Source organism: Zingiber officinale, chromosome 7A (assembly GCF_018446385.1).
Source record: "Zingiber officinale cultivar Zhangliang chromosome 7A, Zo_v1.1, whole genome shotgun sequence".
NCBI lineage: Eukaryota > Viridiplantae > Streptophyta > Magnoliopsida > Zingiberales > Zingiberaceae > Zingiber > Zingiber officinale.
Genome location: NC_055998.1, coordinates 92,023,085 through 92,046,351, shown reverse-complemented (window position 1 = coordinate 92,046,351; position 23,267 = coordinate 92,023,085).

The following is a 23,267-nucleotide window of genomic DNA, read 5'->3' as shown; positions in this document are numbered from 1 at the left end:
ACGACATGAGAGGTCGCCAAATAGGCCGCCAAATGGGCTAAGAGGGTCTGGTCGTTACAATAAAGGGCGCCTTTTTATTTTATTGTAACGACCCGACCCATTTGGCCTCTTGGGCGGCCCTTGTGGCGGCCCCTTATGTCGTCGGCCCATTTGGCGATCTCTATGTCGTCGACCAATGACCCTTTGGCCGTGCCGTTACTCACTAGGACTTTCCACCCCTGGCAGTGGATTTTGCCTCCCCCAGGATTCGAACTCTAAACCTCCAGGCTTAAGTATTAGAGTTTATGAATCTTGGTAGCCAAGTGAGCGCCGCTCATTTGGCGCCTTTTTATTGTAACGACCCGGCCCTCTTGGCCCATTTGGCGGCCCATTTGCCGTTACTCACTAGGTCTTTCTACCCCTGACAGTGGATTTTTGCCTTCCCCAGGATTCGAACTCTAAACCTCTAGGCTAAGTAGTAAAGTTTATGAATCTTGATCTCACTTGGTTACCAGAATTCATAAACTCTAATACTTAAGCCTGGAGGTCTTGAGTTCGAATCCCGGGGGAGGCAAAAATTCACTGCCAGGGGTGGAAAGTCCTAGTGAGTAACGACACGGCCAAGGGTCATCGGTCGACGACATTAGAGGTTGCCAAATGGGCCGACGACATAAGGGTCGACGACATGAGAGGTCGCCACAAGGGCCGCCCAAGAGGCCAAAGGGTCGGGTCATTACACCAGCACAGTATAAAAGGGGGGTCGAGGCAGTAGCTCAAAACAACAACTTCTGAGCAATCCTAACTCTACAAGCTGCTAACGAGACGATCCCGAAGTGCTGCAACATCATCCCGATGACCCAGAGCTTCAGCTTTCATTTCTTTGTTATCGGTATTAGTTAATTCTATAGTACTTAATTCATATCTGTATTATTGCGATTTACTAGTGAATTGCCCAAAGTAATCGCTCAATGAGTGAGGGCCTTGGAGTAGGAGTCGCCCAAGGCTCCGAACCAAGTAAAAACACTTGGGTCTTTTCTGTGTTTGGTTTTTTCCTTTATTTCCACTGCATTACTCTCGAACGATTTCCAAATACGAAACGAACGAAATAGCCACGAGTGCTATTCACCCCCCCCTCTAGCGCTTTCGATCCAACAACACCTACCACCAGTCGACTGGTATAACCACTAGTCGACTGGTCATAAGTGAAATTCGACCGTTACAAGACAACGATCGACTACCAGTCGATTGATGAAAACACTAGTCGACTGCTATAGTAATGCTACAGTATTGCTACAGTACACATTGAAATTTTATCCTGAGTACAATCTCTCATGCACTCGTCCTTGCCCGCATAACCTAGACCTAGCCTTCTAGCCTACTCCATCAGCCTTGCTTCCCTCGTATGCCTCCCCATCCTTCACGCATTACCTTCTGAAGCTTCCATTAGCCTTGTCATCATTGTCGGGTCTTCACTGCCAAGAGTCACACTCCGAGACTTCATCCTTTGCCAAGTCACACTTGGACTTACATTGCCAAGATTACATACTTAGACTTACACTACCAAGACTCACCCTTGGACTTTCCTCCTTTGCCAAGATCACCCTTGGACTTTCCTTGTTGTACCTGTATCCTACACACTCACAATACATATCAAATACAACAATAAATCTAACTTAAACATTTGCCCAAACATCAAAACCTAGGGTACCCAGATTACTCCAACAATCTCTCCCTTTTTTATGTTTGGCAACCCGTTTAAGTTAGGGAAATAATATAGCAATACATATGAAAATAAATATGAAAATCAACTCATGCATAAATAATGGAATCTAAATCCCTAGGCTCCCTTTTTACCTAAGCTCCCCCTTGAGCTAAGATTTCTTGCAAAGGTAAACTTCTCTCCTTTTCTAATAAATGAGCAATCACTCCCCCTTCACCTAAACTCCCCCTTGAACTAGGATTTCTTGCAAAGGTGTGTAGGTTTCCCACTTAAACCTAAACTTCTCCCCCTTTGCCATACATTAAAAAGAGCTTCAATAATATCCTAATTATTGGACCCTTTAATATCTAATGGTCATAAACATCATGTATTAATCCCCCCATAAGATTACATACATGTTCACCACTCTTCTGGTCATTTTCTAATACTAAAAAATATTTTCAAACCGTATCAGTCGACTGCCATAAGTCTCAGTCAATTATCATCATCAAAATGAGCTTACAGAGACATTCTATGCTCAAAATTACTATTACCAGTCGACTGGTACTCTATTTCTGTAAAAATCAACCTTTCTAACCTAACTTCAGAAATGCACCAGAAATTCGACAGACCTCCAAAAAATCTCAAATCTTATGGAGAGGTCTATTTTATCCATGTCTACTTGGAAAAATTATATATAAAAATATATTTATCACAGATCCCAAGATTGACATAAAATTTAAAACTAGCTAAATGGTTCAATTGAACCTTGACCTAAAATCCTAGTTTTGGCTTCCTCTTTATGTATCTACCCATACTAAATCATAATGCATCCCTAGCATTAGTTTATATGACATCTATACATCAAAAACTAATTTCATGTAATATAAACGCAATTCACATTTCAATGCATGAAACACATCCCAATTGTGCCAACCCACTAGGTTAGAGACTTAAGTCCATCTCCTAACCACTTGATACATTTCATACCCCATCTACCATGGGTCTCAGAGGCTCTTCCTAACCTTAGGAATCTTAACCTTAGTCACCTCCCTTGGTGACTCATCCACTATGGCTACACCTACATGGTGTACCATAGGTGACACTTGGCCTACAAACTTGACTTTCTTAACCTTAGACACCTTGTCTTTGGTTATTTCTTCTTGTCCTTCACCTTGGACACCTCATCCTTGCCATAATTATATGTCACCCTAGCATATTCCTTCTTATTGGCCTTGAATGACTCTCCCTTGTCCTTTGTCACACCTCCCTTACCAATGTCATGTGTCACCCTAGCACTTGACCTCCTCCCTTACCAATGTCATGTGTCACCCTAGCACTTGACCTCCACTTGGCATGGGAGGGACCCAATTTGATACTTTTGGATCTTTGACCACCCAAACACATGTCAAGTCCTCTAGGTCCAATAATGTACCTATCTAGGACTTTCTCCATTTCTTCAAGTCTTACCTTCAAAGCTTGATTTTCTGATTCTAGGGTTCTAACCCTTAAATCAACATATCCACCTTTCACATCCATAGACCTACCCACCTTTCTAGACATATGTCTCCCCTTTTTAGAATTTATGCTTAGGTTTTCACCCACTTTCCTTCCCTTAAGTAAAGTGGTTTGGGTCTTATTAGGTCTACCCTTATTGGATTTAATATGAATAGGTCTCCTAGGGTTATCACCTACATTAACCCTATTCCTATCATTGTACATAAATCTATGATTATGCTTGGGTAAATAATCTACATTATTTCTAACAAGCATATAAGAATTAAAGCTTGAATTAAACTTTAAAATAGGGATTACCTTCCCTTTTACCTTTGAAGCTCCTCCTTGACTTAAGATCCTCTTCTTTTCCCATTTCTTCAAGTGCACCAATTTCTTGAGCTCTCCTCTCCTTGGGCACTTTGTGTGGTAGTGACCCCACTCACCACATATAAAGCACCTAATGTGCTTCTTCTCCTTCTTCTTCTTCCTACAACTCACATTAGTTTCTAAATTAACTTTAGTGAGTTTAGGGTTTACCTCCTTTACCTTCTTGAGTGAAGGATATCTACTCTTGTAGTGCCCCATCTTACCACACTCAAAGCATTTGATGTGGTCCTTTGTGCTCTTCTTGGTAGTTGTGGTTGAGGGTTGAGCTTCCAAGATCGCCTCTTCTTCCTCTTCACTTGAATATGTGGATGATTCCACTTCTTCCTCCCTTGAAGATGTGGATGATACCTCTTCATCTTCCTTTTCCTCCTTGGATGTTGAACACGTGTCAACATCCAATTGGTCCTTCTCCTCTTGGACCAATGAGCCCTTCTCCATGGCCTCCTCCACAACTTGAAATTTTGTAGGATCCTCATAAAGCACAATTTCCTTTTTCCAAAGGTTGCTTCCGTTCTTGTATTCACCTACATTCAATACCAAATTAAGAGGTAATAAATTAATCAAAATTTTAGTTACCTCCTTATCCGCCTCCGATTGCTCACTTTGCTCCTCAACCCAATACCGAGGCTGGAGGCGCATTCCCTTCTTGTCAGTTGGAGCTTCAAACGGTTCCTCCAACATAATCCATTGGTTCAAATCCATTTGGAACCAAGTCTCCAACAACTTCCTCCAATACTCGAAATCATGTCGATCGTATGGAGGTGGGATTCGGATATCCCATCGTAGAGGGCCTTCGGACTCCATCTTCCTCTAGCGCTTTGCTCCCTCGACGATTAGCCCGTAGAAGAGTGACCCGCTCTGATATCACTTGTTGGGACCTTGATGCCTCTAAAGGGGAGGTGAATAGCAACTCACCCAACGTTTGCTTCCTAGAATGATTAGTATGCACAGTGGAATACAAAAACAAATACTAACAAGAAAAAGTAAACCTAACACGTTGATTTAACGTGGTTCAGAGATAAAGCTCCTACTCCACGATTGTCCGCAAGATGGATGATCCCGATCCATCGGTGGATGACTCTCCAGAAAACCTCCGGCTAGCTCGAGTAGCTCCTTGTGGGTGGAGAAACCTCGCCACAAACTCGCACAAGCTCTTGATCACTCAAGAAGACCTTGGAGACTCTAATAGGGGTTAACCACCTCTATTTTCATCAACCTTGGCCAACCACCCCGAGCTCTATTAAATAGAGCTTGGGAGGAAACACCTAGCTGTGTTTCCCGCCATCAGTCGACTGGTACAACCACCAGTCAACTGGTCATAAGTGAAATTCGACCATTACAAGCCAACGGTCGGCTACCAACCGACTGATGAAAATATCAGTCGACTGCTACAGTAATGCTACAATACTACTATAGTAACACTACAGTACTGCTATAGTACACACTCAAATTTTACCCTGGGTACAATCTCTTATACACTCATCTTTACCCGCACAACCTAAGACCTAGCCTTCTAGCCTCCTCCATCAACCTTGCGTCCCTCGGATGCCTCCCCATCCTTCACGCCTTTCCTTCTAGAGCTTCCATTAACCTTGTCATCATTGTCGGGTCATCGCTGCCAAGAGCAATTCTCCGGGACTTCATCCTTTGCCAAGTCACACTTAGACATACATTGCCAAGACTACATACTTGGACTTACGCCGCTAAGACTCATCCTTGGACTTTCCTCCTTTACCAAGATCACCATTGGACTTTCCTTGTTGTACCTGTATCCTGGACACTCACAATGCATATCAAATATAATAATAAACCTAACTTAAATTTTTACCCAAACATCAAAATCTAGGGTACCCAGATTGCTCCAATAGTGTTGATCGCTGAGTGTCGACTGCCGAGTGCCGACCGCCGAAGCTTAAGGTCGACCGAGTGAGGAGGTCGACCGTGTGAGGAGGCTGACTGTGTGAGGAGGCCGACCGAGCGAAGCTTAAGGTCGACCGAGTGAAGAGGCCGACCGAGCAAAGCTTAAGGCCGACCATGTGAAGAGCCCGACTGAGTTGTAGGGCTTCTGCTGAGCGAGTTGCTGCCGATCGAGTTGCAGGGACTGAGGCCTGCGATGAACGTAATTTCCTTGAAACAAACTTGCCCCACCTCTAGCTGTGCTTCGAGGCTTTCTTGGGTCGTCTGTTTCCCAGGATACAACGGCTAACCATGATTCCCACCAAGCACTGGTGGTCACGGCAAACTGAGAGGTACCCGACTGCTATCACGGGCACTCCGCCGAGCAGGAGTTGCATGACAAAGTTGGAGGGGGGATGTAGGTGGAGATCTTCAACTTTTCGCGAGTGTAACCCTTTTGCCTGTAGTCACAACCTCCTTTTATAGGAGCTCAAATGAACGGCAAAATTAATGATCATTACGCACCAAGCTGCGAAACGTCAGCATTTCTCTCGATCGTTTTGATTCTGCATTAATCTTCCTTTAATGCATTCGTTACACAAGCAGCAAAAAGGTTTACGTGGTAAAATATTGGTTGTTCCGCTTGGGTAAATTTTGCCCCGATCGATCCAATACTCGACGTGCACAGGTCACGCTCGTACATGAGTCAACTTGGTTCAGTACAATATGAGCCCTGGATTTGCACCCTGGTTTACTTATCAAAAAAATATATGAACTAATAAACACTAGTTTTACATATTTAAAAAAAATATATCTTCATGAGAGTTTGAATATCTACTTATGGTGATAAAATGTACTATTATCTATATTGTTCCTGATAAAATGTAATATAATTAGAGATGTATATAATATTAAAAATAATTGAACGATTTTGCATGTTTGATGAACGATAAACAAAAAAGCTAAGTTGAAGGTCAATACACCTCAAAATGAGCTACTTATCAATAGTGTTTGGGTATTGAATCTCCTGTGAGTCAAATCATGCAATGTTATAAAAGTAGAAGAACTCAATAATGACATACGAGCGAAAAATTCTTACATATACCACTCTACTGCCATCTTGACCCAATCATCAATCAACTACCCTACTACTGTGACCCAATCCTTTAATTTTTTATTTTCTTTTAATAAGGCTTCCACTTGTATAGATGAAGAAATTGGATGACCTCTTACCTTAAGAGCCATCACATTATCATATACGATTTTTTCCTGGGAGCCAAGGCCATAAAGAGAGTTCTTTTTCCTTCTATTGACGACCTCATAATAAATATCATTAATAGCATCAGCAAATAGAGTCTATAATCTCTCCCTCTATAGCAGGTTGAGATGTCTATGCAACTCAATTAGTTATTTCATTCTATGTAAAACAAAATATTATAATTATCTAATATACAATTAATTGAGATAATCATTGTTAAATGTGAGCCATATATAGTAAAGTTCATATGCTTATATTTTTTGTCTTTTATCGAGGATCGATAAATGCATCATTCTTTTTTTTAATGTCTTGAAAAATATCTCTCAAGAAGTGGAAGGTCTCTGTAAAGTAGCTTCCTACATATACATTTTTTTTTATAAATTAAAATAAGCTCATTAACAATTAAAATTTTATACTTTAAATTTTATTGTAAACTCACCAAATTTATTGCATACTCTATAATTAATCGTGATCTAGTCGTATGCTTTGTGAATCCGATGTTTAGGCCCGCAAGCTCAGTATTTCTATTGTTTGAGCAATCGTTAAATTTTGTTACCATTTTTCTACAACTTAATCGTTCCTCCATGTATCCCAAATATGATCTAATATATGAGATGGTCTTGTTCCCTTCTTTCTCCACTTGTATAACAAGTCCTTGTATAATTTGACACAATCATTATTCTATGTATCTTTAAATGTTACCTTGTGTCCTAGCTCCCAGGTATCTTTTTTCTGTCATAATATAGAGAAAATTATTATAAAAAAAAATATTATATTATATAAGATCAATAATATTCAAATTACTTGTAAAAATTCTTGATAATAAAAATCTTTTAGATCTTGATCTATATGTCTCCATGTAGAACCAGAAGCTACACTCATTCTTTAAATTTTTTAATGATGGACGCAGATACACGATGACCATCTAGAATAAAACTGCATGAAAAAACTTTCAATATGAAAAAAAATAATAAATAAAAGATCATATGAATTGGAATTATTAATAATATCTATACTTACCGACCCTCAATAATCCTCAACCTAATCTGGTCACTATATATTGTTGCAATATCTGACAAGATGATATATGCAAAATAACATTATAACACTTACACATTCAAAATAATAATCAAACTTGAAAAATAATGGCTTATAGGATAGAACTAGCGAGAGTTAGATCTAAAAAGCATTAATATTAAAATTAATGGGAAAGGAGGAAAATACTACTAAGATTTAATAATATGAATCATTAACATTAATAGTTTGTAAGTCCTTATCACCAAACTCTATTAATATATCAAATTCATCACTATTGGACATCTCTGTTGGATCGAGAAGCGCTAGAGGGGGGAGGGGTGAATAACGCTCGTGACTTTCACTTTTCATATTCGAAAAACTATCGAGTAAATGCAGCGAAAATTAAAATACAACACAGAAAGACCCAAGTGTTTTTACTTGGTTCGGAACCTTGGACAACTCCTACTCCAAGGCTCACGCTCGTTGAGCGTTTACTTCGGGCAATCACTATAAGCTTGAAAAAGTTACAACTTTAAAGTACAATATTAAAACTGAAATAACAATTACAAGAATGAAAAATAGCAAACTGAAACTTCTGGTTATCGGAGTCTTGTTATAGCTTTGCTAGAACGTCTCTTGAGCAGCACACGGAAGAAGGGTTGTCGAATTATAATTGATACAAGCTGCTGGTCGAGACTGCCTTATAAAGGCTGTTGAGGGTGTCTTTAAGCCCCTTGAGGGCGCCTCCAATCACTGGTGTCACGCCCCAGGTAGTCCCTGCCCGAAGAAATTTCGGCAGCATCTCCCTTGTACATGTGACAATATGAATCCCAGAATACATATATCACTCCTCGGCTCACATGGCCGGAACAATATAATACAAATAACAACAGTCCACGCAATTATATATATATATCCAATCCATGAAGTTTATATAGACAATCCACGCAGTTTAATATACAGCATCAGGCTGTCAACAAAATTTATAAAAAGGAAAGACGATTTAGAAATCATCGTAGATATATGTAAACTCCTACTCCACTATAACGAAGAAAACACAATCAACGAAATAATGGAAATACTACAGTGGAAAACATAAGAAGCAAACCCAAGAGTTCAACATGAAGTCCTCAATACAATAACCCACATCACCGGTATATAATGACATAGAACGAATACAGAACACCTACAACCGAAAATCGGCGCAACAAAAGGGGAGCTAGCGACTGGAATCTCCCGATGGCCTCAACCTGAAAAGTAGTAGCATAACGGTGTGAGTCCAAAGAACTCAGCAGGTAACCAATAGATATGTACAACAACATATAACCACCAGCAATAACCTATGGTACAGTCTCCTAAACCATAGAACCTATAGTACAGTCTCCTAACAGTATGACAGGTATGCATAGCTGAATAAACTGTAGTAACTAACAGTAAGCATGTAATACAGTCTGCAGCAAGAATAATAAGAAATGCATAACTGAAATAAATTGTACTCACTTGCGAGGCTTGACCATATGACTGTGAACATACACAGATAAAAATAGTCAGAGCAAATAAGCATGTATCCTGTATGCATGTCAATCACATGCAGTCACCAAAATGCATCATCCAATATGCAACAATCACAATAAATGCAATATGTGCATATGATGTAATATGACATGGTCACCCCTGACGTCAGTCAGCCATCTCACACGCGATGGTGAGATCGAGTGGGTAGGGTTGTGACATCGTGCACTCTACCATCACTACCCTTGAAGAGTGACCAAGTGGGCGGGATGCTGTCGGAGTACACTTATCCTCCTACCTCAAACATAGTGAGGGAGCACAATGCTCTTATCTCACGGTACGCGATGACGGGGAGGGATCCCTGCCTGCTACCACGCTGCAGTCACACTTGTTGGAGTGTATACTGAAAGCCTAAGCTTTGTAAACATTCATTATGAATAAAGAATCACATTTGGTCAAATTTGTTGGAGTGTATACTGAAAGCCTAAGCTTTGTAAACATTCATTATGAATAAAGAATCACATTTAGTCAAATTGTCTACATTTAGTTGTAGTTGTTCAATTAATTTATACTGTAGATAACATAGTATGTGGTGCCACATGCAGAAGATGATGTTATCAGTACCTTATAAATTATAAACAGTAGCTCACGACCAAAATGGAAAGGAACAAACCATTAGAAGGTCGTAGTGTAATTAGGTATCAGTTTATCTTGACTGTATAATTACACTAGTACACTTAGAGTGTATTGAGTAGGACCATTTGAGGTTGTTTCTTTTATACTGATTTTATAAAGAAACAAAGATCTCGGTTATTATAGAAGTGTGTGCTCTTAATCCTAATATAATAACAAGCACATATATTTGATATTTATTTCTTTAATTTATCAGTGGGTGAGATTTAGTTCGATGAATCAATAAGCCCGATAAGTTGGGAAATGGTATCACTTATAGTGTGTGTTGTTGATTATAGAAGGAAACTGTGTCCTAGAGATACTAGGTTGATAATGTCCCCAAGAGGCTCATAAGGATTGTCATGTTAAACCCTGCAGGTGGACTTAGTCCGACATGACGATAAGGTTGAGTGGTACTACTCTTGGACTAAGATATTAATTAAATGAGTTGTCAGTAACTCACTTAATTAGTGGACATTCGATATCTTAAACACAGGGAGACTAACACACTCATAATAAGAAGGAGCCCAAAAATGTAATTTGGGATTGGTGCGGTAGTTTAATAATAATTCTCTAGTGGAATGAATTATTATTGATAAAATTAAGTTGTGTGTTCGGGGCGAACACGGGATGCTTAATTTTATCGGGAGACCAAAACCAATTCCTCCTCTCGGTCCCTATCGTAGCCTCTTATTTATAGAGTACTATACCCACCTATACCCACTTTCTATACCCATCTAATAGGGGTCGGCCAAGCTAGCTTGGGAACCAAGCTAGGGCCGGCCTAGACATAAATTGGGGTGGCCGGCCCTAGCTTGAACCCAAGCTAGAGGGGCCGGCCAAATTAAATTAAAAAATAATTTTTATTTTTATTTTTATTATGTGATAGATATAATTTATTAAAGAGAATTAAAATTAAAATATCTCTCTTGTAAAAGATCTACAAAAGATTAAAGAAAGAGATTAAATCTCTTTCCTTATTTGTAGATTGGTGATATATTTTATTTTCCTTTTAAAAATTATTCACATGTTGTAAAATTAAAATTATGGAAATTTCTTTTTATCAACCATGAAGAGATTTTTGAAGAGAAATTTTATTTTTAAAATTTCTGAAAACAAATTAGAAAGTTTTAATTTGTTGATTAAAACTTGTCTAATTTATTTTTCCATGTGGTGGCCGATCAATATTGTTTTATTTGGGAAATTTTATTTTATTTTTCTCAATTAAATCATGTCAAGGAAATTAAGGAAATTTTATTGTAATTAAATTTCCTAATTTGCCTAGGCCAAGGAATATAAAAGAAGGGGTGAGGGTGCCTTCATGAGAGACAACCTCTATTATTTCTCTCCCTCTTTTGTTCCTTGGTGTGGCCGGCCATCATCATCATCTCCCTCTCTTCCTCTTGTGGTGGCCGAACCTCTCTCTCCCTTGGAGCTCTTGCGGTGGCCGGATACTACTTGGAGAAGAAGAAGAAGAAGGAGAGAAAGCTTGCATCTCTTGGAGCTTGGTTGGTGTTTTGTTCTTCATCCTTGGTAAAGCTTCTTTGTGGCCGAACCTAGCTAGGAGGAGAAGAAGGTGGTTGGTGGTTTCTCATCTCGGAAGATCGTTGCCCACACAACATCCGAGGTTAGAAGAGGAATACGGTAGAAGATCAAGAGGTCTTTTTAGAAGGTATAACTAGTAATTTTTCCTTTCCGCATCATACTAGTTATTTATGGAAATAATACCAAATACAAGAGATTTACGATTCTAGTATTTCAAATATGTTTTTCGAAGTTGTGTTCTTTTGTTTTTGTTTTTTTTATCCTTGTGATTTGATTGTTCTTTTCGGTTAACCTATAGTTATTTTAGGAAATTAAATATTAGATTTCTATAAAAGGTTTTGTCTAGTCGGTGGTGGTTGCTCCCATATCTAAGAAGGCCATGTGCCTCGCCACGTCAGTACTGGGAACCAATTATGGAAATTAATATTTAATGGAATTAATAACTTAAGGTGATTTGGGTCGAATGTGTTAAGTTCCGCAAGAGATCCAAGTCAAAACCTAAAAGAACAAATAGATTAAGTTTTGGATCAAACGTGTTAAGTTCCGCAAGCGATCCAAAATTTAATTTAAAAGAACACATGGTATCTAAGAAAAGATTCAGACCTTTGTACAAAATTTTGTACAGTGGAACCTCTAGGTTTTCCGAGTAGCAACCAACAATTGGTATCAGAGCTAGGGTTTAGCCTATGTGTATTTGGTATTAGTTTAATTATGCACATGTCATACATAATTTAGGCAGGTTAATAGTAGGATGTGCTAACTTTGTGGATACAGGATCCAACTATTATTGTAAAATACCGAAAAAGGGAGAATAATAATAAGGGAATTTTCTAGAATTTTTAGAATTTTTTGGGAATTTTTTTAAGCTCGTATGGACGAGTTTGTAGGGATAAATTATTAGGCTTGGAAAAGCCTGTTTTGATATCCCAATTTAATTGGGAGTTGATTGAGGAATAAACTTAGGTTTTGATTTACCTAAACCTAAGTTCAAAACTATTTAAATCCTATTTCCCTTCTTTTTTATTCTCCTCTCCCGATTCCTTCTTTTTCCCCCTCGCCGAAACCAACTTCTCCCCTTCTCCAACCGATCTTCCATCTTCCCTGACCTTTCTCCTCCTCCCGATTTATCTCCACTGCCCTCTCCCTTTCCCTCGACGTCGCTCCGATCTCTGGCGCCATTGACCACGGGTACCACTTAGATTAGTGCTACCATCTTCGCCCAACCGATTGTTGATGCCGACACCGCCGCACCCTCTGCCCTAGTTTCAATTCGTCGCCACTGGACAGGATCAAGCCGGTGCCACTCGATTGCCGAAGTGGAGGGCGTTTAGTACTCCTAGGGTGAGTTAGTTCAACCTATTCTTCTGTGTTGATTCTCTCCGACTTACTCTGTCGCCTCTTCCTCTGCACCGGATCTTAGATCAGGGAGGTTCACTATTCCTATCTCTACCAGATTCATGTCCCTGCCTTCATAGCTCCAGCTAGTACGATGTGGAGCGATTTGTTGCGTCGACCCACCCTTGTAGCTCCACCAGTAGCTAGTCCGGATGAGTTACCAACATAGAGGAAGGAAGTTGAATGTTTGTTTTGGGTAAGGAACTGAATCCGAATAGACATCTAGTTGATAATCTTAAATTGATTTTGAATTTATTAATCTGTTGGCAATGGAGATTTGATTTCATTTCCAGTTGTGAATTTAATTGGAGTTTAGTTACAGATTTAGATTCATTAATAATCATTTATTTGAGGAATTGTTAAGGTGGATTATATTAACAGAAAATGATTATCAGGTGTTGGATGTGTTTGGGAAAAAAAGGGTGAGATCATTAGATTGGATTTATTGAGGGTTTGGCTTGCATTATCCGATCTACCATAAACCTAAGTGTTGATTGTATATTTATTTCAGGGTTCCGATTCGAGACAAGAGCTCTGATTAGAGGACAGTCAACACGATCTAAGATAAGGCGGGTACCTCTTGACTTATCATTTATGATACTGTCTTTGGATATGCATAGTACTTTATAACTACAAGCAATGAACATGTTTGTCTTTGGTATGTCACTGTTTGATATCCATAGCATGTTAGGTTTGTCTCCTGTGATGTATTCGTGCTTATATCACATGATTTGTTGCCATGAGTATCTTATTGCCATGAGTACTTTATTACCTTATGTATCTTAGTTTTTAGAGTAAGTGACATACCATGTTTTACTGAGGTTAGGACTAGGTTCTGGACTTTTGGTTTCAGTCATGTGTATCGAGATTGTCTGATACTTAGGTTTTATGTCATGACTGGCTTGTGTACCTCTATTTGTATATCATATATGATTCGTGTACCTAGACCTTGATTTTTGATATGTGCATATTGTTGGTACGTATGTTATGGAAGGAGATATGTTTAGGATCTAGGTTGCTATACCATAGAGGACCTGTGTGCCCTAGATCCGTGGATTGACCTACTGATACTGTGGTACCCATATTATGTATATATGGATTTTTCTATGCTGATCAGGATATTCCATACTTATTATGTTCAGGACATAGGTTTTTTATATTCTATCTGACCTGTGTATTCTAGATTTTTGGTATGTGACCATCACTTTTACAGTACCCATTTTGTATATATGGATATGGTTATGTTGATAAGTTTTTGTTATGCATAGTGACATGCATCATGATTGCATGCTGTGCGATTGTCCTTGTTGAGCCCATCGCCAGTTACATGTATCGCACACACCACCACTCATGGATTAGTGGTATATCAAACAGTGTGTGGCGGTTCTTTGCTTGGCTCCGCTGGTCCGAGGACTCGGTAGCCGGCAGAGGCGCTCTGTTTGGCTCGGCATTTAGTGTAGCATGTAGTAGCCGGACGGTGGACTCGTTTGGCTCTGTTGGTCGTGACTCAGTGGTAGCCGAGATTTCCTCCCGTCATCGTACCGGGAGATGAGAGCATTGAGCTCCCCATTTATGATTTGGGGTCACGGGACAGGAGTACTCCGACAGCATCCGTCTCGCTCATCGGGGGCAGTGATGTCAGAGTGCACGTTGTCACAACCCTACCCACTTGGTCTCACCATTTGTGTGAGATGACTGACTGGCGTTGGTGACCAGGACGTATCATTAGCATCATATGCATTGATGCATTTATATTCTTATGATTGTGTTTGCTGGCATTTGGTTGCTGCATTTTGGTTGGATGCATACTTTTGACCGCATACGGGATTATTGACACTTCGGTTTGGACGCCTTTGCGGATAGGAGTTCTGGTGAGTCACTTCCTCGATTACCTTCGTTTACATATTCCCTATATATGATTATGAAGCTGTATTCCATGTTTGTTGCTGTTAGATATATCTTACTACTCATGTCCATTGGTATTCGCTGAGTTGTTGAACTCACCCCCGTTGATACTATCTTTTTCAGGTACCAGGTTGGTTTTGGTGTCGCTTGGAATATCCTCTCTGCTGGTCCCCACGTCACATCAGAAGACTTATCGGTTTCACGTATGTTTTGTTTGTTTATGTATCAGTTTGTTTAGCTCTGTACTCCGGTTTTATTTTTGGAGTGTTGATGTTGTTATGTGGTATTTTGTATTTGTTGTTGGTTGTGTAAGCCTAGCCGGCTAGCAGTTTTGTGTTTGGTTGTATTTGGTTTCTGTCAGTTTTTGTTGTGTTTTGGTTTTAGTACAGCCGAGTGGGCTGCTTTACTTTTAACTGCGTGGTTGTGTCAGCCAGAGGCTGAATTTGATATTAACTGCGTGGTGTTTGTCTTCTTTTATTGTTATGATTCCAGCCGCATGTGGCTGAGGTATATTATGCCTGTAGATGTGCTTCAGATTGTCACCCGTACAGGGGAGGTGCTGCCGAAATTTCTTCGGACAGAGACTCCCTCGGGGCGTGACAATTTAGTGGTATCAGAGTCGGTATACGATACTTGCTATATGTTCTGGATTTTCGAGATTTATCTGATACCAATTTATTTGGTATCAGAGATCGACTTACGAGTCTTATTTTTCCGGTGTTTCGGATTTTCTGTTTTGGTCTTCTTGATGTGACTTTTCGGGTTTTGGGACCTGGCAGCAACAGGACATCTCCAAGCTATAGGAGGTATGTTGGTATACTGTTATCCTACATTTTTGTTAGTATATGCACCGTTAACTATTATAGTTTGTGACATGTATTATCACTCTTTACTAGTACCTGCCTAGTTGAGATAGTAGATATTTTATGTATTAGGTAAAACCCTGATGATGATCGACCTTGATAGAGATTAAGGGTTACAGTTTCTGGTGATTTATCATATCATACACTAGTAGTTTTTAGCTTATGTTATTACTAGTTGGTTAGCAGATTGAGGCACATACCAGCCTCTGCTTTTAATAGCTGGGTAGTGGATAGTATTTATATCTTTATGTTGACCTAGCCAGTAGTATACCATGTTATCTTAGTTAATTTCATTAGTAGATAATTGATCTACTCTTGTGAGATCGGTCAGTAGAAGTTTGATTTACCATAGTTGCTTAAAGGGGATTAATGTAATCTTGATCAGTTGGTAGATGGCCGATTTAGTTTTGTTGGACCGATCAGTAGAGGACCATCATACCCTATTTTTTATGGAGATGCTGATCTTTGGGTTGTTTGTGCTTAGTTTGGTATCTAGAGCACATTTGAGTACATGTTTTGTACTGACGTGGAAAAGACTGAGTTGATCGTATATCATTGTCGATTTTGGTCAGTCTTTAGAGGATTGATTTATCCTATTCCGTGGGTACCTTAAATTTAGACTGTTTGTATCTTGTAGGATAACTTAGAAGGTGGCGTAGGGTTTGTGTGGTAGATTGGATTTTAAATATGATGATTATGCATATATATGAAGTGTACATATGATTGTTATGAGTTGAAGAAGTTCTATGATGGATAGTTCATTTGTAAATAGTGTGGGTATTCCCATCTAGATATGGTTATTGTAGGTTCCTTGTGGATTATAACTATTTAGTTAGTTGTACGTGCCTGATTGACATATTGGAGGTTTCTTATCGATTTAAATCTGTGTCGTGGTATATGCACATGGGTGTGAGTGTCATGTTGGAAGTATCTTGTCGACTACATCAGTGTTGTGATATATACATATGAGTTTGGTGTGGTATTTGAGGTATCTTGTTGATTATGTGTGATTTGTGAGTGCACCTGGGTTTAGTATGCCTTATTGGAAGTATACATTGATTATATTCTTGGCATAGGTGTATGTATGCCATGTGAGTGTTGTTTGAGGAGTATTGTTGATTTTACCTACGATGATATATGCACACGGGCTCGGTATACATTGTTGGAGGTATCACAGTGATTTATACCTATGATGTGAGTATTTTTGGTGTGTACTAATTGGAGGATTATGTCGATCATACATATATTGTGTGTGCACGTGTGTCAGATGTATGGTTGGTAGCATCATGATGATTCTACCTATGTTAAATGTAGAATGTTAAATGTCTATATTATGGCATTAGTTGTATTATCATGTCAATTAATTCTCCTATGAGTGGGTGACCGACTCACTAGGATGATGATGGAGTTGACTATGGATTTGATTTGTTTACTGGGTGGTTATACCCTAGGTTACCCACAGTGATCTATGGTAGAGAGATCTCGTGCAGTCTCTAGCTGGATAGTTAGGTGCCTTGGGCAATTATGTATTGGTTGTGGTGGAGCGTTGCTCCCACACATGTTATGGATCGTTTGTGGTGGAGCGTAGCTCCCACATATTATTGTTTGTTGTGGTGGAGCGTTGCTCCCACATATTTCGGGTTTCTTGTAGCGGAGCATTGCTCCCATGCTTATTATAGATACATATTTCAGATTATTTTGTGGTGGAGCGTTGCTCCCACATATGGAGGATTTCTTGTGGTAGAGCGTTGCTCCCACATTTGTGGTATTTCGTGTGATGGAGCGTTGCTCTCACACTGGAGGAGCTATTCTTTGGTGATTATATATCGTTGGTGATTAGATCTGTTTATTGTTGGGGATCTTATTGTTAGGAATGTCTGTGATACGGACATTATGTGTCTTGGTTTTACCATTAGTGCTTGAGGTGCCCTAGATGTTATCATGGACTCGATGATTTGGGTATTCCCAGGATGTTTGGATCTGTGCCCATTGTCTTTGTTGACGATATTGTGATTTATTACGGATCTGAGGTGAGTCAAGTACACCACCTTCGCATAGTTCTAGAGATGTTTCGACGAGAACATCTATATGTGAAGATCAGTAGTGTGTATTTTGGTTGTCTTCTGTGAGATATTTGAGACACACGGTCACCAGTAGGAGTATACCGTGGTTACACAGGAGATAGAGGATGTTACTGTTGGGAGTAGACGGAGTCTATAGAAGAGGCTCGCAACTTCCTTTGTTTGGCTGATATTTCCGGAGATGCGTTGAGGATTTCTCACGGATTGTTATGCTATTGACACACTTGACCAGGAAAAGCGTGAAGTTTACGTGGTTCGAGGACAAGACCAGCTTCTAGGAGCTAAAGCGGAGACCAGTGTCGGCTCCGATTTTGGTTTTTCCTTTTAGAGAGGACGGATTCGTGCTTTATACCGACGCATCGCTACAGGATTTGGCGCTGTTTTGATGCAGTACGACACGGTAATCTTCTATGTTTTTCAACAGTTATAGGAGCATGAGTAGAACTACCAGTATATGACTTGTGGCTGGCCGTCATTATTTTGTGCCTTGAAGATTTGGCAGCCTTATCTATACGGTGTTACATTTGAGATTCTCACGGACCATAAGAGTCTCAAATATTTGTTCACTTGGAAAGGAACCTAATCTCCGACAGAGGGGATGGATGGAGTTCCTGAAGGATTTTGATTGTACCATTAGCTATCACTCAGGTAGAGCTAATGGGGTTGCCGATGCACTTAGCAGGAAGTTCAGAGGGACTTTAGCTTGCCACCGAGTTGTGATCACAGACTTGATTCAAGGTTTCTCCGAGTGGGCCTTGAGGGATAAGGACAGACAGAGCAAGGTACTCTGGTTACCATGGTTGCTCAGTCGTTGATCAGGACGAGGATACGAGAGCCCTAAGCTGCTGATCAGTATTTGTAGTTTATATGCAGCCAGATAGCTTCCGGGCAGCAGACCGAGTTCACATGAGACGAGGAGGGTATTATATACTTCCGAGACAGATTATGCGTACCTCAGTCTCATCCGGTCTTACAGGAGCTACTTCAGGAAGCTCATCGCTCTCGATTTGCGATCCACCCAGGCGGGACCCGCATGTATCGAGATTTGAGACGTTCCTACTGGTGGAATGGTATGAAGAAAGACATCGCGGAATTTGTAGCTAGATGTCGTGTCTGTCAGCAGGTGAAGGCTGAGCACCAAAGACCTGTCGGATTATTTCAGCAGATTCCTATTCCTGAGTGGAAATGGAACATATTACCATGGATTTTGTGGTGAGTTTGCCGAGGAGACGATGAGGATATGACACGATTTGGGGTAATCGTTGATCGATTAACCAAATCCGCACACACGTTAGTGATCCGGAAGATTGATTTCCTGGATCGATTGGTAGATCTGTTTTTCCAGGAGATCATCAGATCACGTGGTGTCCTGTTGACTATTATTTCGGATAGAGACCCCCGGTTCACGTCTCGTTTTTGACAGAGTCTGCAGCAGGCCTTGGGCACGCAGCTCTATTTCGGTACAACTTTCCATTCGCAGATAGATGGACAGTCATAGCGGACCATTCAAACTCTAGAGGATTTGCTGAGATCGTGTGTATTGGATTTCGGAGGCAGTTGGGAGGACTATCTGCCATTGGTAGAGTTCGTCTACAACAACAGCTTACATTCGCCTGTCCAGGTGTCACCGTTTGAGGAGTTGTATGTGGTAGGTCTTGTCGGACACCATCCTCTGGGATGAGGTTGGGGAGGCCAGTTGTTGGGACCTTATAGAGCTCAGCTTAAGGCAGAGTTGGTCTTTACCATCAGACGGAGGATGTCAGAGGCGTGGAACCGCCAGAAGAGTTATGCAGACCGGAGTCGGAGACTCTTAGAGTTCTCTGCAGGCGACCATGTATTTCTGCGGGTTTCACCCACGAAAGGGGTGAAGAGATTTGACCTCAGAGGTAAGCTAGCTTCACGATACATTGGACCTTTCCAGATCTTGGAGAGGATTGGAGCCATAGTTTACCGTCTGGCATTATCGCCGTCCCTGACGGGCGTTCACGACGAATTCCATGTGACTATGTTGAGGAGGTATATGTCCGACTCGACATATGTTTTGACAAATATCTCAGTTCCAGTTCAGCCTGACGTCACTTATGAGGAGATTCCGGTACGGATTCTGGACCGGAAAGAGCATTAGTGCGGAACAAGACTATTCGGCTGGTTAAAGTCGGATGACATCATCATACGGACGAGGAGGCTAACTGGGAGCTCGAGGATACTATCCGAGCTCGATACCCCCATCTTTTCGCTTGAGATATGTGATTTAATTTGCCGTTCAGCATTTATACTCTTTACCTGTTGTTAGTATTTGCTGATGGTAGATAACGAAATTTAGGAACCAAATTTTTATTAGTGGGGGAGAATGTAAAATACCGAAAAAAGGGAGAATAATAATAAGGGAATTTTCTAGAATTTTTAGAATTTTTTTGGGAATTTTTTTAAGCTCGTATGGACGAGTTTGTAGGGATAAATTATTAGGCTTGGAAAAGCCTGTTTTGATATCCCAATTTAATTGGGAGTTGATTGAGGAATAAACTTAGGTTTTGATTTACCTAAACCTAAGTTCAAAACTATTTAAATCCTATTTCCCTTCTTTTTTATTCTCCTCTCCCGATTCCTTCTTTTTCCCCCTCGCCGAAACCAACTTCTCCCCTTCTCCAACCGATCTTCCATCTTCCCTGACCTTTCTCCTCCTCCCGATTTATCTCCACTGCCCTCTCCCTTTCCCTCGACGCCGCTCCGATCTCTGGCGCCATTGACCGCGGGTACCACTTAGATTAGTGCTACCATCTTCGCCCAACCGATTGTTGATGCCGACACCGCCACACCCTCTGCCCTAGTTTCAATTCGTCGCCACTGGACAGGATCAAGCCGGTGCCACTCGATCGCCGAAGTGGAGGGCATTCAGTACTCCTAGGGTGAGTTAGTTCAACCTATTCTTCTTTGTTGATTCTCTCCGACTTACTCTGTCGCCTCTTCCTCTGCACCGGATCTTAGATCAGGGAGGTTCACTATTCCTATCTCTACCAGATTCATGTCCCTGCCTTCATAGCTCCAGCTAGTACGATGTGGAGCGATTTGTTGCGTCGACCCACCCTTGTAGCTCAACCAGTAGCTAGTCCGGATGAGTTACCAACATAGAGGAAGGAAGTTGGATGTTTGTTTTGGGTAAGGAACTGAATCCGAATAGACATCTAGTTGATAATCTTAAATTGATTTTGAATTTATTAATATGTTGGCAATGGAGATTTGATTTCATTTCCAGTTGTGAATTTAATTGGAGTTTAGTTACAGATTTAGATTCATTAATAATCATTTATTTGAGGAATTGTTAAGGTAGATTATATTAACTGAAAATGATTATCAGGTGTTGGATGTGTTTGGGAAAAAAAGGGTGAGATCATTAGATTGGATTTATTGAGGTTTTGTCTTGCATTATCCGATCTACCATAAACCTAAGTGTTGATTGTATATTTATTTCAGGGTTCCGATTCGAGACAAGAGCTCTGATTAGAGGACAGTCAACACGATCTAAGATAAGGCGGGTACCTCTTGACTTATCATTTATGATACTGTCTTTGGATATGCATAGTACTTTATAACTACAAGCAATGAACATGTTTGTCTTTGGTATGTCACTGTTTGATATCCATAGCATGTTAGGTTTGTCTCCTGTGATGTATTCGTGCTTATATCACATGATTTGTTGCCATGAGTATCTTATTGCCATGAGTACTTTATTACCTTATGTATCTTAGTTTTTAGAGTAAGTGACATACCATGTTTTACTGAGGTTAGGACTAGGTTCTGGACTTTTGGTTTCAGTCATGTGTATCGAGATTGTCTGATACTTAGGTTTTATGCCATGACTGGCTTGTGTACCTCTATTTGTATATCATATATGATTCGTGTACCTAGACCTTGATTCTTGATATGTGCATATTGTTGGTACGTATGTTATGGAAGGAGATATGTTTAGGATCTAGGTTGCTATACCATAGAGGACCTGTATGCCCTAGATCCGTGGATTGACCTACTGATACTGTGGTACCCATATTATGTGTATATGGATTTTTCTATGCTGATCAGGATATTCCATACTTATTATGTTCAGGACATAGGTTTTTGATATTCTATCTGACCTGTGTATTCTAGATTTTTGGTATGTGACCATCACTTTTACAGTACCCATTTTGTATATATGGATATGGTTATGTTGATCAGTTTTTGTTATGCATAGTGACATGCATCATGATTGCATGCTGTGCGATTGTCGGCTCCACTATGGTTGAGCCCATCGCCAGTTACATGTACTGCACACACCACCACTCATGGATTAGTGGTATATCAAACAGGTGTGTGGCGGTTCTGCTGTTTGGCTCCGTTGGTCTGAGGACTCAGCGTGGTAGCCGGCCCTCCGCTGGCATTTAGTGTAGTAGCATGGTAGCCGGCAGACGGTGGACTCGTTTGGCTCCGTTGGTTAGGTGACTCAGCGTGGTAGGGATTTCCTCCCGTCATCGTGTACCGGGAGAGAGCATTGAGCTCCCCATTTATGATTTGGGGTCACAGGATGAGTACTCGGATCCGTCCACTGGTCACCATCGTGAGCAAGCGACAGAGTGCAGTTGTCACCCTACCCACCGGTCCTCACCATTTGTGTGTGAGATGACCGACTGGGGGTAACCAGGACGCATCATTAGCATCATATGCATTGATGCATTTATATTCTTATGATTGTGTTTGCTGCATTTGGTTGGATGCATACCTTTGACCTGCATACAGGATTATTGACACTTTCGGTTTGACAACCCTTTTGTCTGGATAGGAGTTCCTGGTGAGTACAGCTTCCTCAGTTACCTTTCAGTTTTACATATTCCCTATATATGATTAGGAAGCTGTATTCCATGTTTGTTGCTGTTAGATATATCTTACTACTCATGTCCATTGGTATTCGCTGAGTTGTTGAACTCACCCCCGTTGACACTATCTTTTTCAGGTACCAGGTTATTTATGGTGTCGCTTGGAGCATTCTGTCTGCTGGTCCCCACGTCACATCAGAAGACTTATCGGTTTCACGTATGTTTTGTTTGTTTATGTATCAGTTTGTTTAGCTCTGTACTCCGGTTTTGTTTTTGGAGTGTTGATGTTGTTATGTGGTATTTTGTATTTGTTGTTGGTTGTGTAAGCCTAGCCGGCTAGCAGTTTTGTGTTTGGTTGTATTTGGTTTCTGTCAGTTTTTGTTGTGTTTTGGTTTTGGTACAGCCGAGTGGGCTGCTTTACTTTTAACTGCGTGGTTGTGTCAGCCAGAGGCTGAATTTGATATTAACTGCGTGGTGTTTGTCTTCTTTTATTGTTATGATTCCAGCCGCATGTGGCTGAGGTATATTATGCCTGTAAATGTGCTTCAGATTGTCACCCGTACAGGGGAGGTGCTACCGAAATTTCTTCGGACAGAGACTCCCTCGGGGCGTGACAATTATGGCTTTTAGTCATTATGTGTGTGATTGGACCCTTGGACATGTCAAGGGCATTTATTTGTGTGTGCATGATTGTATTAAAAATACAGCAGGAGC